This window comes from Balaenoptera acutorostrata, chromosome 16 (genome assembly GCF_949987535.1).
Source record: "Balaenoptera acutorostrata chromosome 16, mBalAcu1.1, whole genome shotgun sequence".
In the NCBI taxonomy this organism is placed as follows: domain Eukaryota; kingdom Metazoa; phylum Chordata; class Mammalia; order Artiodactyla; family Balaenopteridae; genus Balaenoptera; species Balaenoptera acutorostrata.
In genome coordinates, this window is record NC_080079.1 from 61,726,160 (window position 1) to 61,740,544 (window position 14,385).

Consider the following 14,385-nt stretch of genomic DNA (forward strand, 5'->3'; position numbering starts at 1 on the left):
CTGGCTGATGATCTCAGAGTCACTGTTGTTAATCTTTGAGAAATCATAAAAACCAGAGAGAGACAAATGTCCTGATATCCAAAAAGAGGAAAGTAGTTGGAAAACTGCAGACCTGTAAAATTAATGTTAAATCCAGAAAAATTAAATTATAAGTGATCAAACAGATGATACGGAGTATTAACCCAAAAGATTTAGTATAGGCTGATTTATCATAACAAATTTCTTCTATTTCTATTCTTAAATTCTATTACTTCTATTTAGAATTACGAGGTTAGTAGATCAAGAGATTGTTCTAGTTATAGTCATAATCCCACAGTTTCCCAGTCTTTCTTTTTTTTAACAGCTTTATTGAGATATAATTCACATACCATTTAATTCACCCATTTAAAGTGTACAGTTCAATGGCTTTTGGTCTATTGCATTGTTAATGTTTTTTAATGTTTAAATTAATGCAATTTTTAAAAACATCTTTATTGGAGTATAATTGTGTTACAGTGTTGTATTAGTTTCTGCTGTATAACAAAGTGAATCAGCTACATGTATACATATATCCCCATATCCCCTCCCTCTTGCGTCTCCCTCCCACCCTCCCTATCCAACCCCTCTAGGTGGTCACAAAGCACCGAGCTCCCTGTGCTATGCAGCTGCTTCCCACTAGCTATCTATTTTACATTTGGTAGCGTATATATGTCCATGCCACTCTCTCACTTCGTCCCAGCTTACCCTCTCCTGCCCCCGTGTCCTCAATTACATTCTCTATGTCTGCGTCTTTATTCCTGTCCTGCCCCTAGGTTCATCAGAACCATTTTTTTTTAAAGATTTCATATATATACATATTAGCATACGGTATTTGTTTTTCTCTTTCTGGCTTACTTCTCTCTGTATGACAGACTCTAGGTCTGTCCACCTCACTACAAATAACTCAATTTCGTTTCTTTTTATGGCTGAGTAATATTCCATTGTATATATGTGCCACATCTTCTTTATCCATTCATCTGTCGATGGGCACTTAGGTTGCTTCCATGTCCTGGCTATTGTAAATAGTGCTTCCATGAACATTGTGGTACATGACTCTTTTTGAATTATGGTTTTCTCAGGTATATGCCCAATAGTGGGATTGCTGGGTCATATGGTAGTTATATTTTTAGTTTTTAAGGAAAAAACTGTTCCATACTGTTCTCCATAGTGACTGTATCAGTTTATGTTCCCACCACCAATGCAAGAGGTTTCTCTTTTCTCCACACCCTCTCCAGCATTTATTGTTTGTAGATTTTTTGATGATGGCCATTCTGGCTTGTGTGCGGTGATACTTCATTGTAGTTTTTTTAAAATTTATTTAATTTATTCATTTTTGGCCGTGTTGGGTCTTCGTTGCTGCGTGCAGGCTTTCTCTAGTTGCGGAGAGCGGGGACTACTCTTTTGTTGCTGTGTGCGGGCTTTTCGTTGTGGTGGCTTCTCTTGTTGAGGAGCACGGGCTCTAGAGCACAAGCTCAGTAGTTGTGGTGCATGGTCTTAGTTGCTCCACGGCATGTGGAATCTTCCTGGACCGGGGCTCGAACTCGTGTCCCCTGCATTGGCAGGCAGATTCTTAACCACTGCGCCACCAGGGAAGTCCACCTCATTGTAGTTTTGATTTGCATTTCTCTAGTGATTAGTGATGTTGAGCATCCTTTCACGTGTTTGTTGGCAATCTGTATATCTTCTTTGGAGAAATGTCTATTTAGGTCTTCTGCCCATTTTTGGATTGGGTTGTTTGTTTTTTTGATATTGAGCTGCATGAGCTGCTTGTATATTTTGGAGATTAATCCTTTGTCAGTTGCTTCGTTTGCAAATATTTTCTCCCATTCTGAGGGTTGTCTTTTCTTTCTCCCAGTCTTTCATGATAATTTGTAGCTGTTATGTAGTAAAATATGGTTTGGTTGATTGACTAAATGAATGTGTAGAAGATTGAATAATTGTACCCACTTAGACTCTTGATTTCACCAGGAAAAGCCTCTGGTGGATTTTCTTTGGACCTTGGATAGAGTAAAACAATTTTATTTATTTTTATTTATTTATTTATTTTTGGCTGCGTTGGGTCTTCGTTGCTGTGTGAGGGCTTTCTCTAGTTGCGGTGAGCGGGGGCTTCTCTTCATTGCAGTGAGCGGGCTTCTCATTGCGGTGGCTTCTCGTGTTGTGGAGCATGGGGCTCTAGGCACGTGGGCTTTAGTAGTTATGGCACACGGGCTCAGTAGTTGCGGTGCACGGGCTTAATTGCTCCGCAGCATGTGGGACCTTCCTGGACCAGGGCTCGAACCCATGTCCCCTGCATTGGCAGGCGGATCCTTAACCACTGTGCCACCAGGGAAGTCCCACTGAAACATTTTTAAAACAAGTTAATCAGAGATGTAAGTATTGCAAAGATGCAGGAATAGTTAATTTGACAGATGATAAATAAAGCCTTAAAAATTACGTCCATAGGGTGAAATCATGGACTCAAACTGAAATTAAACTTAGCAGGAGTAAGTCCTATATTTAAATTCAAAACTTCAAATGCACAATAACAGGATGAGGAAGAGCTGGTTGGGCAGGAGTTCATGTGAAAAATATCTGGGAATTTTGGTTAATCACAAACGTAGCAGCAACTGCCTATGAAATGTGGCTGCTAAAAACACCTTCAGCTATATTACCAGTTTATCCAGGTCATAAAAGTATTGGTTCCAATATATTTTTGGGCTAGATTGGAAATACATTTTGCATATTGGTTTAAATGGACACTGATAAAGTTGAGAGCATTCTAAGGAAGGGAGACTGGACCAAAAATGGTGTGAAAACCATTTATGTAGGAAATTGTTAGGAATTGAGGAGGGGAGTATTGAGAAATTTTAAAATAATTTAAAACATTTATTTAAATTTTATGCAATTTAAAATGGAAACATGGGTATTTGTTACATAATTTTTCTTTATCTCTTAGAAATAAAACAATAGAGATAAAACCAAAGCCCCTTCCCTCTCCCTCCCTACAAGGAACTTTATCTTATTTTTATCAAAGTAATACATGTGCATAGTTTTAAAAATGTGGGGCTTCTCTGGTGGCACAGTGGTTAAGAATCCGCCTGCCAGTGCAGGGCACACAGGTTCGAGCCCTGGTCCAGGAGGATCCCACATTCCGCGGAGCAACTAAGCCCGTGCACCACAACTACTGAGCCTGTGCTCTAGAGCCCGCGAGCCACAACTACGGAAGCCGGCGCGCCTAGAGCCCGTGCTCCTCAGCAAGATAAGCCACCGCAATGAGAAGCCCGCGCACCGCAACGAGGAGTGGCCCCCCGATTGCTGCAGCTGGAGAAAGCCTGCGTGTGGCAGCGAAGACCCAACACAGCCAAAAATAAAATAAATAAAAATAAATAAAATTTAAAATGTGAATAGTTTATATGTGTAGAAGGAAAAATAGCAGTTATCCCCCCCACAGAGGCAACCATAATCAAGTGTCTTAAATATTTCTAATAGTATAATCATATCAATTGCTTTTAAAAACTGTTAAATGTATTTAAAGTGTTCAATATAAAGAATATGAAGTGTTGGCCCTTTTAAATACATATATGTGTTCTCTGGTATATTTTCAACATAGTTACGTGATTTGGGGTGTAAAGTCGTTATTTATTATTTATATTATATAAATATTGAACCTGAGCTACATCATGTACAATGATGATAATTCTTTTTTGTTTTGTTTTGAAAAATTACGTCTTATTTATTTTTAAAACCAAACCACTAGGAAAATACATCACCATCTTGAAACAGCAAACAGACAGGCTATATTATCAAGTAATAAGTTGGTAAAAACACAACAACAAGGTCCTTAATAAAACGATAAGGTGCCAGAACTGGGGCAAGAACAACCCATGTCGCAAAAGTGGTATTTGGTAACGGGGGTGGGGTGGCTGTCCCATTTTTTGCTGTAAAGGAGTCACAGCTTGCCCCTGAGTTGCTTACTTTTTCTCCTTTGACCTTCATGTTGCCAAGGGATTGTTTCAACAGAGCTCTGTTACTACAGGGGACAAAGTAAGCAATACTGGGTTTAGACTTTCATTCTATTTTGTTTTATGAAAACCAGATTTTTCCAAAGCCAGTACTTCATAACTCTCTTAATTAAGCAGCTAACAATTCGTCTTTCGCTGTTCATTCCTGAATACTAGCATATAGCACAATCAAAATCCCCTTTCCCTTCAAGGGTGAGTGTCACTGCAAGATTGTCTTGTGACTCGGCTGGCTCTGCTGCAGACAGCCTCAGGGCTCATCATGGCTGCCAGTTAGAGGGAAGGTTTGCTTCCCCTACCAGTGTGATAGCGCTTCTTATATTTTTTCAGGGTCTCCAGGCTGAAAGATGTCATGTGTGAGAATTTTAAGAAATGTCCATCCACATTTTGACGGCCAGAAATGAATATCTGCAAGGACCCTTTCAAAGTTTTTATCCAAACTACCTCCCCCAACTCTACATCTTAAAGTAACTTCATGCCCTTGTATATAAAACAAAACCAAGCAAAACAGATCCCCAGAAGCCCCCTTTCCCCTTCTAAATTAGTGACCTCATGGATTTTGTTTTATTTCCAGTTTGTGGAAAATGTTGTAGTGATCCTTCTGGTAAACAGGAGGTTGGCAAAAATAGAAACACCTCTCCTCACACTCCACCAGATCATAAGCAGGTCAGATGAACCTGCCAGCCTGTTGGTATCTGTGTACTAAGAGAATCTGGTACCTTGGAGGGCTCTGGTTTGGTACAAGGGAGACTCCTTATTGCCAGGATAAGCACTTGCCACATGAAATTCAGGCTCACAGAATCTCTCCTGTGCTATCTCTGACCCAAATTTTAGCACCAGTTTTTTTCACTTTCTAGGATTCAAACACAAAGGAACCAGTGTCCAGAGGCAAGTGACCTAGGTCTTAAACTTGCGGCCATCCTTAATTTCCTCATTCATAAACTTTCCTTAGAAAACCCAAATCCCCATTCCTCTTTTTAAACAGATTCCTGCCTTCAGCCCCAATGGCCAATAGCAGACATCTATTTCCCAATGGATGAGAGAGACTCCTTCATCTTCTTGGTCATGGTTGGGATGAGGTTCATGTGGTCATCCACACACTTGGTCACGCAACTCTCTAGCTGCCGCTTCACCTGAAGCTCTTTACTCCCTGCATCTATTGAATCTTTGGCTTTGTCGTTGCAGTGCATAGTGCACCGGGCCAGGCCGTCCTGGAACTTCTCCAACTCACTGGTCACCAGGGCCTGGGCTTGAGCCAGAGGTGCATGGCAGCACGCAATGCACTGGTGCACTTGCTGCATGGACGCCTGGCTGTCCTCACAACAGCCGGCACTGCAGCGGAACATGAGGCCCTGCATCTTTCCCAGATGTTCTCTCTCTCCAGACTCTTCACCATGGAGTCCACCGCCTCCTGCACCAGGAGCTGTTGCAGCTGCGCTATGGCGACCCGGTGCTGCTCCCTGCCGGCAGGCGCCCACATGGACTCCCGCTCAAGAGCCCGCCCCCTTGCCGCCGCTTCCTGGGTCACTGCGGCCCGCCCTTTCCCGATAATTCTTTTCTTTTACAACTTTTCATTTGCCTTCGGCATAATTGCCTTGCTTTTTTCATTTGCTCGGTTTTTAAAGTTCTAATCACTATTAAATCATTCCCAGACTCTTAGCTAGGACCTAAAACTCTGCTTCATTCATTCAAATCCAGTAGGTAAGTTATCAGTCCTTTTTTTCCCCCTTAGAGATCTACCTTGTATATTCCATTTTTAAAATGATACATAGCATTAAATCTTAAGACTGTATCACATTGTATTTATTCATTCCCCTTTGATGAACATTTAACTTGTTTTCAGTTTTCCTCTAATTAAGGAAGATACATGTGTGAGAATTTTTCTAGGCTATGATGAGAAGTGAAATTACTAGTGTATTATTTATCTATTGCTACATAACAAATTACCTCAAAATTTTGCAACTTAAAGCAACAAATATTTGTTATCTGTGTTTCTGTGAGTTAGGAATCAGAGTGTGTCTCTCATAGGCTGTAATCAAGTTATTTATTTATTTATTTGGCTGCGTTGGGTCTTCATTGCTGGGTGCGGGCTTTCTCTAGTTGCGGGGAGCAGCGTCTACTCTTTGTTGTGGTGGGCTGGCTTCTCATTGTGGTGGCTTCTCTTGTTGCAGAGCATGGGGTCTAGGCATGCGGGCTTCAGTAGTTGTGGCACGCAGGCTCAGTAGTTGTGGCTTGTGGTCTCTAGAGCGCAGGCTCAGTAGTTGTGGCTTGCGGTCTCTAGAGCGCAGGATTAGTAGTTGTGGTGCATGGGCTTAGTTGCTCCGTGGCATGTGGGATCTTCCGGGACCAGGGATCAAACCTGTGTCCCCTGCATTGGCAGGTGGATTCTTAACCACTGCACCACCAGGGAAGTCCCTGTAATCAAGTTTTTAACAGGAGCTTTGATTTCATCTGAGGACTCAACTGGGGGAGGATCAGCTTCCAAGTTCTGCCTCTCATGTGGCATGATTCCGCTTCTCACGGGTTAATTGACTGAGGACCTTAGTTCCTTTCTAGCTTGTTGGCTGAGGCATCCTTCAATTCCTTGCCTTGTGGGACTCTCTGTACAACATGGCAGCTGGCTTCCATGACAGTGAAGAAGATGGAAGCCAGAGTCTATAATCTAATCTTGCAAATGACATCCCATCACGTTTGCTATATTTTGTTCATTAGAAGCAAGTCACCAGATCCAGCGCATACTCAAAAGAGTGGGGATTACATGAGGGGATGAATAAAGTTGTGTACTGCTCTGAGTCTTGGTTGTACTAGAGTATTTAGCCTGGAAAGAGGCGACTAAAGGAACACATGAGTTTTGTCTTACATATTTGAAGGCATACGTAAAGAGGAAATAGTAGATCTCTGTTTTTGATCAGAGATTGAACTAAGAGCACTGGGTGGAAATTAAGATGTATGGCCTTATAAGATAATGTGATTTCTGTTCTTGAACATAGTCTGTTAGGGGCTGGGTGACCTCTTGTAAAAAAGATTACAAAAAAATTTCTTGCATTAGGTTAGAAACTTTAAGTTCTTCAAAGATTATTTCTACTCTAAAATTCTATAATTATAAATGAGTGAGTTTCAAACTGTTAGTATTTGAGTAGTCTGTTAATCACTAATCGGGGAGAAGTGTATAGGCTTACATGTGTATTTGCACATATGAGGTTTCATTTAGAAGATTCAGATTAAAAAGTTAAGAGGAGAGCTATAAATTTACATTTTAATTATTTAAAATCACTGTTCTTATCCTGTTTTTATATTCCTTTGGCTACCATAGAATGTTTACTACTATAATTCTTATTTTAAAATATTAGCAGCAACTCAGGTTTTTTCTTCTAACAAAAAATATTTTCATTGTAAAAGAAAAAATAGAAAATACAAATAAGGAAAAAATAAGAATACCTTATAATCTTCCCACCCAAAGATTATATTAACAATAACTATATTAACATCATGGTATAATGGTATATAATCTCTCTGACATTTTAATTTAATTTTACATATACAAATACACACACAGATTTATTATTTGTGCTAATATGTTCTATAGCATCACAGCAAACGCTGAATTAATGAATACTGAATCATTGCTCCTAGGGGAAATATAGGATTAGGTTCCTATGAGTCTCTGGTCCCATTTTTGTTAACTAATCAACATGTAACCTTGTTTTATGTGTGTTTTTGTTTAAAGACACATTATTTAATATATATTATTGATTCACTAACATTGAACTCATGGTGAATAGCACTGTGACTTATGCCTGAATGAACCTTATCTAACACATGTATTTTCTCCAGAAGGCACATCACAGCCTTCTTGCACTTAGAAACAATAGACTTCAGTACTACACTTGGGAGTTATTTTAAACAGTGAAATCACCAACCAAAAGCACAAAAGTGTGAAAAATGTTGTACTAAATAAACCACTAAAAGGACACTAGCTTGTAGTATGAGAGCTGAAACAGAAGGCTGAGTATTGCCTTCAGGCTTTGACCTCAGTTGGGAATGTGCACCTCAGGCAACTCAAAATTTTCACCATTCTGTGCATTCACATGTCCATGAGTGATCACAGAAGTGTTACAAATATTGATTTTGAGGTTACAAATAATTTTAGTGAATAGGAAAATTGGCATATGAGGAATCCATGTAATGAGGATTGACTCTGTGTGTGTATAGTAGCTTTTGTTTTCCATTTTGCTTGATTTTATAAAAATGAAATATTTTTGAAAATACTGTTATAATCTGCTCTTTTCACCTAACATCCTAATAATTTATTCATTCAGCAAGTTATTTATGGCATGCCCACTATGTGTCCACATAGTATACTAGATTCTGGAGATACAGTAGCAAATAAGGTAAACAAAGCCCTTGCCTTATGGAGCTTGCATTCTAATGGGGAAGGTAGATAATGAGTAATGTCTGGTAGTGATAAGTACAATTTAAAAAACTAAAGCAGGGTAAGGAGATAGGGTGGCAGTTGTTAATTTTATTTTATTATATTAATTAAAAAATTTTTTTTTTCTTTGTTTAGAAGTTTATTTTTTGGCTGCGTTGGGTCTTCATTGCTGTGTGTGGGCTTTCTCTAGTTGTGGTGCATAGGCTTCTCACTGCGGTAGCTTCTCTTGTTGCGGAGCACAGGCTGTAGGTGCGTGGGCTTCAGTAGTTGCGGTGCGTGGGCTCAGTAGTTGTGGCGCACGGGCTTAGTTGCTCCGAGGCATGTGGGATCTTCCTGGACCAGGGATCAAACCCTTGTTCCCTGCATTGGCAGGCAGATTCTTAACCACTGCGCCACCAGGGAAGTCCCTATTATCTTAATTTAATATACTTTTTTTAGGTAAACAAATATTGACTTTATTGGCAGTTGGCCATTTTTAAAAAAAATTATTTATTTTATTTTATTTTTGGCTGCGCTGGGTCTTCATTGCTGCGCACGGGCTTTCTCTAGTTGCGGTGAGCGGGGGCTACTCTTCCTTGCAGTGCATGGTCTTCTCATTGCTGTGGCTTCTCTTGTTGCAGAGCATGCGCTCTAGGTGTGCAGGCTTCAGTAGTTGTGGCTCGCGGGTTCTAGAGTGCAGGCTCAGTAGTTGTGGCACACGGGCTTAGTTGCTCCACGGCATGTGGGATCTTCTCGGACCAGGGCTCGAACCCGTGTCCCCTGCATTGGCAGGCGGATTCTTAACCGCTGAGCCACCAGGGAAGCCCTAGCCATTTTAATTAATTAATTTTTATTGAAGTATAGTTGATTTACAATGTTGTGTTACTTTCTGTTATATAGCAAAATGATTCAGCTTTATATATATCTATATATTTTTTTCTTTTTCAGATTCTTTTCCATTATAGATTATTACAAGATATTGAATATAGTTCCCTGTGCTATACAGTAGGACCCTGTTGTTTATCTATTTTATATATCGTGGCATGTAGCTATTAATCCCAAGCTCCTAATTTATCCCTCCCCTACTCCTTTCCCCTAAGTTTGTTTTCTAGGCAGTTGCCAATTTTATTGTTTTAATTTTTTGTTAAAAAATTTTATTTTTTTTTACGAAAAAACAACCTACAAAATGGGGGAAAATATTTATAAATGACACAACAGACAAGGGCTTAATTTCCACAGTATACAAAGAGCTCCTACAACTCAACAACAAAAAAACCAAATAACCCAATTGAAAAATGGGCAGAAGACCTTAATAGACATTTCTCCAAAGAAGACATATAGATGGCAGTAGGCACATGAAAAGATGCTCAACATCACTAATTATTAGAGAAATGCAATTCAAAACTACAATGAGGTACCACCTCACACTGGCCATCCTTAAAAAGTCTACAAATAACAAATGCTAGAGAGGGTGTGGAGAAAAAGGAACCCTCCTACATTGTTGGTAAGAATGTAAGTTGGTGCAGCCACTATGGAAAACAGTATGGAGGTTCCTCAGAAAACTAAAAATAGAATTACCATATGATCCAACAATCCCACTCCTGGGCATATATCCAGAGAAAGCTATAATCCAAAAAGTTACATGCAACCCTATGTTCATAGCAGCACTATTCACAATAGCCAGGACATGGAAACAACTGAAATGTCCATTGACAGTTGAATGGATAAAGAAGATGTGGTACATATACACAATGGAATACTACTCAGCCATAAAAAGAACGAAATAATGCCATTTGCAGCAACATGGATGGAACTAGAGGTTATCATACTAAGTGAAGTCAGAAAGAGAAAGACAAATACCATATGATATCACTTATATGTGGAATCTAAAATATGGCAAAATGAACCTATCTATAAAACAGAAATAGACTCATAGAGAACAGACTTATGGTTGCCAAAGGGAAGTGGGAGGGAGAGGGATGGACTGGGAGTTTGGGGTTGGTAGATGCAAACTATTACATTTAGAATGGATAAACAAGGTCCTACTGTGTAGCACAGGGAACTATATTCAATATCCTGGGATAAACCATAATGGAAAAGAATATGAAAAAGTATATATATATGTATATATAAAAAATGGAATCACTTTGCTGTACACCAGAAGCTAACACAACATTATAAGGCAACTATACTTCAATAAAAAACTTTTTTTTTTTGCTGCACCATGTAGCATGCAGGATCTTAGTTCCCTGACCAGGGATTGAACCCGTGCTCCCTGCAGTGAAAGCGTGGAGTCCTAACCACTGGACCACCAGGGAATTCCCCAGGAATACATTTCTTTATATTGGTATGGACTCATAGATATTTATCTTATTCTTTAGCCTATAATCCAATATTACATTCTTTTTCTTCTCAAATTGTTTTAGATTTGGCCATTGGGCACTCCTTTGGTTGTCTTCTGTGTCCCTTTGATATACCTCTATCAATTTAGGATATTTGTTGTGTTTTGTTTTTAGCATTTCCTTACTTTTTGACATTATAAGATGCTCCAGGCTCATCTAATGTATTTCCTGTCCCAGGCCTAGAATCAGCCATTTCTCCAAGGAATCTTGGATTCTTTTATTGGAGAATAGTATTTGAAACTAAGATGTCAGGTCTAGGTGTGCTTGTTGCAACTGGTGTGTCATTGATTCTAAGCATTCTCAGCTGACAGAGCAAGTAAATATATGCGTGTATACATATACACATCTGTAAATATTTCTAGATGTAACCATCTTTATCTTTATTTATTTATTTTTAAAAAATCTTTTATTTTTTGGCCGCGCCGTGCGGCATGTGGGATCTTAGTTCCCTGACCAGGGGTCGAACCCACGCCCCCTGCATTGGAAGCGCAGAGTCTTAACCACTGGACTGCCAGGGAAGTCCCCCATCTGTATCTTTATTAAGCTAAACAGAAGTTTATATTCCAACTCTAATCTGTTACCACATGGATAATTTTAGCCTTTTCTTCCGTCTTATCTGTAACTTCCCATTCCAAACGTGAGAAACCTTCCACCATCTCCCATTCATTTACTTAATTGTTCAATTCCAGTATACATGTATAGTGTTTTTCAGAATTGTTAACTTGTACACCTTTGGGAAGCATCTGTACTAGCTAGAATGGCAGTGGTAACGTTCAGTTTCTTTGCCATTAGTCTTACAAACTCCAGTCATTTCCATAGTTGCTTAGGTCAGTACCTTTATCCACTACCCCCTTCAGTGAGGTTGTTTAATACATTTGTATGTTTTTATTATGGAAAATTTCAAACATATACAAAAGTAAGGAGAAGAGTGTGTTGAACTCATCTGTACCCATCACCAGCTTCATGAAACTATTAAATACACGGTCAGTTGTGTTTCATCTATCCTTCCCCCACTCCTCCTTTAGTCAACCCATAATTATTTTGAAGTAAATTCCTTACATATTATTTCATCTGTAAGTATTCCCAAATGAGACTTACCGTAATTTAACCAATCTCCTGTTGACAGACATTTAGTTTTTACTTATTACAAACAGTGCAACTGTAATATCTTTCTACATTATCTTTGCAAACTGCAGGGTAAATTTCTAGAAGTTGAATTGCTGAAACAAAGGGTATAAGCATTTTAAATTGAGAAATACCACCAAATTAATTTTATTTCTACCAGGAGTGAATGAGAATTTACCCCTCTCCTCACCCTCACCTGCTCTGGTTTCACCAAACTTTTAATTACTTGGCATTCTGAGATACAAAAGGTGATAGTACTTTTCTTTTGCATTTCTTTAATATGAATGAGATAGGACATTTTCCCTATCTTTATTGGTCATCTATTTTTTCTCTCTGTGAACAGGACATTTAAATTCTTTGTTTAAGGAAAGAAAATAAAGTGGCACAAAGGACCACTTCCTTTCCCAAACCATTAATACTATGCTGTCATGTCTCCCTTTTCCCCTGTTCCCAGTTCAGATCACCAACTCGGGAGTGGTGTTTAAGTCTCTTTAATGAAGGTAAATACTTGCCCATCTTTTTGCCCTATCCTTCTGTCCCCCTTTTCACTCACCAAAGGTTCATTAGTTCTCTGCTTTCTTTGCACCTTGAGCACAGTCAGATTGTTTTTCAAACAGATGGTTTTAAGTCAGCTTCTGAGAGTACTCTGGGGAAATTTGCCCGAAAAGCAACAGGAAGGATTTCTACAGACATGTAGGGGAATGTTTGTAATTGTTTAGCAAAGGGTGTGCCCAGCAAGTATCGTTTCAGGCTGCCTTGTTCATCTGTTCTGTCTTTCCACCCAAACATAACACTTGTACTCTTGACTTCTGCTGCTGTGACATGTCGGTGGCATTTTCAGCCTTATTTTTGTCACAGTGAATTATCTGTGTCCATTCACTTTGGACATACATGTAATCAGTAGTATTACTGTTGGCTTCTTGATTAGAGAAATGGTGATTGCATTCTGTCCTGAATTAAATAACAATGTCAGACAGTAAGAATGCCCTGACAGCCTGATTTTCTTGCTTATGTATTCTTTAAAAACAGCTATTCAGAATCTCATACACACATAAGTTGTTTGCCAAGCATTTGAAGCCATCTAGTTTTACCAGGTGGCAGCTGCTGTTGTTTATGGGAACCTAATTTAAACCACAGACATGAAACAGTGTCCTTGTTTTGCAAAGAGGAAAACTGTAAATTTTTAAAATAACAGCTTTATTGACATATAATTCACATACCACACAATTCATCCATTTAAAGTTTTACAATTCAGTAGTTTTTAATATCTTTACAGAGTTGAACAACCATCACAATTAATTTTAGAATATTTTTATCACCTCCAAAAGAAATGGTATATCTATTAGCAGTCACTTTCTATTTCTTTCACACCTCCTCTCAGTCCTAGGCAACCACTAATCTACTTTCTATCTCTGTAATTTGCCTATTCTGGATATTTCATATAATTGGAATCGTACAATAGGTGGTCCTTGTGACTGGCCTTTTCACTTAGCATAATATTTTCAAGGTTTATTCATGTTGTAGCATGTATTAGTACTTCATTCTTATAATGACAGAATACTATTCTATGGTATGAATATATCACATTTTATTTATCCATTTATCAGTTGATATACATTTGGGTTGTTTCCACTTTTTGGCTATTATGAATAATGCTGCTATGAACATTCATGTACAAGTTTTTAAGTGAACATATGTTTTAATTTCTCTTGGAGATTATCTATCTACCTACCCACCTACCTACCTAACCTACCTACCTACCTATCTATCTCTAGGAATAGAATTGCTGGGTCATACGGTAACTCTATGTTTAATCTTTTGAGGATCTACCAGGCTGTTTTCTAAAGTGGCTGCACCATTTTACATTTCCAACAGCAGTGCAGGAAGATTCAGATTTCTTTCCACTCTTGTTAACCCTTATTATTATAGCCATTTTGGTGTGAAGAGGTGGTTTTGATTTTCATTTCATTGTTTAACCTATGTTTGTTTTTTTAATTATTAATTATTAACAAGCTATCAGCTTTATTTTTTACAACAGTTTTAGATTCATAGAAAAATTGAGCAAATAGTGTTACCAAATTCAGATTCTGCTGCTCACTGCTCAAAAGCTGATACTTGACAGACATGTTGGTTGGAAAGGAAAGGTTGCTTTATTCAGGAGGCTGGCAATCTGGGGAGATGGGAGACCTGTGCCTAAAACCCAACTCTGACGATTCTGCTTAACCATGAAAGTGTTTTATTTATTTATTTATTTATTTATGGCTGCATTTGGGTCTTCGTTGCTGCACGTGGGCTTTCTCTAGTTGCAGCGAGCAGGGGCTACTCTTCGTTGCGGTGCACAGGCTTCTCATTGCGGTGGCTTCTCTTGTTGCAGAGCACGGGCTTTAGGCGCGTGGGCTTCAGTAGTTGTGGCGCACAGGCTTAGTTGCTC

The 14,385-nt window shown here is 38.9% G+C and overlaps 1 protein-coding gene and 1 pseudogene across 6 annotated transcripts in view; one reads left to right on the forward strand and one right to left on the reverse strand.

Moving 5' to 3' along the window:
• Positions 1–14,385, forward strand: part of USP54 (ubiquitin specific peptidase 54) — a 148,722-nt gene that overhangs the window by 31,547 nt on the left and 102,790 nt on the right. The gene's annotated exons all lie outside the window — the stretch shown is intronic.
• Positions 5,039–5,496, reverse strand: LOC103000680 (protein FAM136A-like; annotated as a pseudogene).